At 47.3% G+C, this 4176-nt stretch overlaps 1 long non-coding RNA gene and 1 pseudogene across 1 annotated transcript; both read left to right on the top strand.

Annotated features, from left to right (window-relative positions):
- The first annotated feature begins 1 nt into the window (after position 1).
- LOC109305511 lies at positions 2-1348 on the top strand (annotated as a pseudogene).
- A 747-nt stretch (positions 1349-2095) lies between these two features.
- LOC109306246 lies at positions 2096-3968 on the top strand. The gene is made up of 3 exons (XR_002099906.1): positions 2096-2339; positions 2447-2580; positions 3292-3968. It is a non-coding gene; the product is annotated as an uncharacterized LOC109306246 (long non-coding RNA).
- Positions 3969-4176: the final 208 nt, after the last annotated feature.

Raw genomic sequence — 4176 nt, 5'->3', positions numbered from 1 at the left:
CGACTCGGGCGCCAACGGGCAGGTGCGCTGCACGCTGCACGGCCACGAGCACTTTGCGCTGCGGCGCGCCTACGGCGACAGCTACGTGCTGGTGACGGCGGCTGCGCTGGACCGCGAGCGCCTGCCCGAGTACAACCTCACGCTGGTGGCTGAAGACCTGGGCACACCGCCCTTCCGCACCGTGCGGCCCTACACCGTGCGCCTGCGCGACGAGAACGACAACGCGCCGCTCTTCGCCCCGCCGCCCCTTGGCCGTGTGGCCGTGCCTGAAAACAACCCCCCCGGCGCCTACCTTGCCACTGTGCTGGCCCGCGACCCGGACCTGGGCCCTAACGGCAAAGTCACCTACCGCCTGCTCGAGGCCCAGGTTGCCGGTGCCCCCATCTCCACTTACATCTCTCTTGACCCCACCACCGGTGTCTTGCGGGCCCTCTGCACTTTGGACTACGAGGTGCTGCAGGTGCTGGAGCTGGAGGTGGAAGCCTGCGATGCGGGCACCCCCCCACAGTGCAGCCAGAGCCACGTGCACGTTCACGTGCTGGATGGTAACGACCATGCTCCATCGATCGTGACCCCGCCACTGGTTAACAGCTCTGCTGAGCTGCCTCTGCCGTGCCACGCCCCACCAGGCTTTCTGCTTGCCCATATTGCTGCCCAGGATGCGGATGAGGGACCCAATGCAGAGCTATCCTACTCCATTGTGGCTGGTGCCCATGACCTCTTTGCACTGCACGAGCACACTGGGGTGCTGTGGCTGCGCCGCAGGCTGTGGGGTGGAGAGGTGCAGGCAGCACTCCCACTCGTCATTATGGTGCAGGATGGTGGGTGGCCAACCCTATCCTGCACCGCCACCCTCCAACTCGTCCCCACCGATGTGCTGCCTTCCAGAGTGGAGATTGTGGTGCCACAGCTCCTGGCAGAGGAGCAGTCCCTGCAACCTGGTTTGGACCCCTCCATGGTCTTCATTGTGGTGCTGGCTGGTGGTTGCTGCCTGCTGCTGGCTGCGATCATTGGCGTAGTCTCCACCTGTGGGAAGGGTGTGAGTGGCTGCAAAGGGAGGCCCCGAGAGCAAATGAGAGACCTGGAGGGCAGGCGGCTAAAACGTCCGGACCCCCTGGCAGGGAGCCCCTGCGCAGGCCACCAGATGGACTTCTGCCAACTTGCTGTCAGCCCCAGGGTTGAGCACCTCTCTGATGATCCCGGCTGGGAGGATGGCAGCCGTGAGTCCTTGTGTCATTCCACCCAGGAGAGGAAAAGGCTCATTGTCTCCCAGGTAAGCCTACCTCCCTCTGAGCACCTGTGCAATACAGTCATTGGGTTACCCGTCCTAGAGTCTCTTGCTCACTGAGGTCACTTGTGCAGAGCTAATGAATTTGGGCACTTCCTTTGGTCAGAAGAAAAGATGTGTGTGTTGGTAGGTGTAGTGAGCTAGCATGCTGACCTGAGAGTCCAGAGAGCTGGATTCTCTTTTCACTTGGTCACTAACTTGTGCACCACCATCTTGGTTTTTCTATCTGAGAAATGGGCATAATTTTTTCACTTATTTCTGTGTGGTGTTTTAAGCTGTATGGATAAAAAGTGTTTTAAACTAGAGCTACGTATCTTTGTATTAGCCTATGTGGCAACACTATTAGGGCATGTCCCAATGAGCACGCACATGTGTTTTAGGGCACCTCAAAGCAGGTTGAGGCACCCCAAACTATATGTGATGTATGTGCACCCATTTGTTGCACTGCTCATTTTGCAGTGTGGTAGGTTATTTTTTGTTAACACCAGAAGATCCTTGTGTCACAAAATACCACCACTGGCAAAGGTGTTGTGGTGCACATGGCAGCAGCATGTGTCACCCAGAAAGGGAGCCTGGAGGGTCAGAGCTATGCTGTGGCTGTTGGCCAGGCTCTGAGCAGCTGGCTTGGCACTATTGCTGCCCCAGGAGGCCCCCAGAGGTAAGGCTGTTGAGGCCAGCAGGCCTCAGCCTCCTCTGCCCTACCTTGGTAACTTTTTTGCTGCGTGCCGGAGCATGCATGTAGGGGTGTGCCTGGGAACAAATGGCGTGCCTGGGGACTTTTATTTAGGCCACTGCTATTTGTCCCGTGGGAAGTGCGCGCCCCTGCACAAACATGCTCCATTGGTATGCGCTCTTGACTTTCACTTATTTCTATTTTCCAGTTTATTCAGATCATCTCATCCAGTTGTTTTTAAATACTAAATCCACCTGAATTAATTGGGTTGCTTCTGTGTTGACTAACAGATATTTTCCTCTCTTGTCAGGGTCAAGTCCTTATTTCTTCTCATTCTTCATGTGCTCGGCAGGAGGGTTTATCTGCTTCAAGTTTAAGGTAAATTTTAACATTTTCTGATGTTTCCTTTTTGCAGTTTACAGTATTTCATATAGGTACAATGCATGGAAAAGAAAGTACAGTAATGATTTGCCTTTTGTTTTTAGCGCTCATTCAACTCCAGATCAGTTTAGTGTGAAGGACAGTGGGAAGGGAGACAGTGAATTTAATGATAGTGATTCTGACATCAGTGGAGAGGGGCTGAAGAAGACCCCTTCACAGATCACGGAGAAGCAACTTGGTAAGTGTAAATTTAACATCAGGACTCCTCCTTGCACCACTTGGAAAAAGACAGTTAAGTGGTAGCGCTCTCTCCAGAAGCGTTTAAAATGAATACAAAACCTATAATACAGAAGCTTTGCAATAAGGAGTTAATGGAGCAGTGGAATTAAACAGGTGTGAAATGACTGACAAGTCAACTAGCCTATTCTAGCCTAAACTTTTTATTTTATTTTTTATTTTATTTTTTTAAGTAACTGGTGCTTTGGGAGCTTCTGGGGACTTTGTTTTGTTTTATTTTTGTCTTTTGTGGGGATTTGCATGGTAGGAACCTGATAGCAGGTGCTCAGCATTTTCTAGCTGTCTAATCTATCTGAAGCCAAACATCCTGAAACTGAGAGATCTAACAAGACAAAGGGTCGCTTATGCATTTTTTTTGGCCCTCTGTCTGTTGTGCTCCTGGGCATTGGGAAGAAAAAAAAAAGGTAGATCTTAAAATTAAATTACTAAGTGTCTGAATCCTGTGTGTATGGTATGACAATTTCTTTTATTAAAACCCTGTGATAAATCTTGTTGTTCATTGATTTCCCATCAGTAGTAATTATCATTCCTGCACAGAAATATATGCATATTTAATCATTGATAAGACAATTTGCCATATAACTTCCTCTAAGAAGTAGGTCATTGTATTACAGAAAAATGTCTGACTACCAAACTTTGCTTTTTCTTCCAGGTATTGTTGCCTATGAAGGTGGAAGGGCTTGCAAGGATGCAGAAGAATACTGTAGTTCTTATACCTACCAGGTCCAGGAAAGCAAAATACTTCCTTCACATAACAGAAATGGTTATATGATTAAACATTTTTCAACACCCCTTTATCAGTCCATTCCTTATCTCCAGAAGCCTAGCTTTCTTTCACAGCACCCAGAACTGAAGGAATGTTATTATCCAGTCAGTATCTCTAAAACTGAAAGGCTGCAGAGTGTTTGTGAACAAGTACTAAGTGGTAACTTGTCATCTATGCTTTCTGGACAGTACGAAGGATTGAATAGCCCTTCACAGAACATTTTGCCCTTAAATGCTTCGGAAGTGGCAACATCATTCTGAAATATTTTTGGACAGACATGAGAAAGTATTGGGAATGTACTAAATGTGTAAATGAAATCTAACTCTTCTACCCTCTTCCCCTGTCAAATTAAATATCTTTTAATTATGGCAGAAACAATCCACATGTAAACGTATATATCATCCTACCAAATCGATCTGCTATATTTTACCAAAGAGTCTTAATTAAAACTATATTAAAATGTATAGTTATGACTGCTAGAAATGATAAAAGCAAAGGCAAATGTTTTGTACTGAAAGAATTTTACAAATGTAAATAAGTGTAGATCCTATTTTGTGTGTATGTGTGTGTACTATTAAAAATGCACATGTGCTTATGCTGTTATTGATTAATTCCTTGCTTACTTTTATCAGGTTATTACAGCTAACAACTGTCTGTATCAAATAATAATCACACATTTAGGCTGCAGTCTTGTAGCCAGTGCAGTCAAGGCCTTAGTTATTCTTCATGATTACTGAATACAAGTCAAATGCAGTAGCCTTTAGTCATGAG

Source organism: Crocodylus porosus, unplaced genomic scaffold (genome assembly GCF_001723895.1).
Source record: "Crocodylus porosus isolate Cpor-Errol unplaced genomic scaffold, CroPor_comp1, whole genome shotgun sequence".
Classification (NCBI taxonomy): domain Eukaryota; kingdom Metazoa; phylum Chordata; order Crocodylia; family Crocodylidae; genus Crocodylus; species Crocodylus porosus.
The sequence above is the reverse complement of the archived record's forward strand: the minus strand, read 5'-3'. Positions and strand labels throughout refer to the sequence as shown.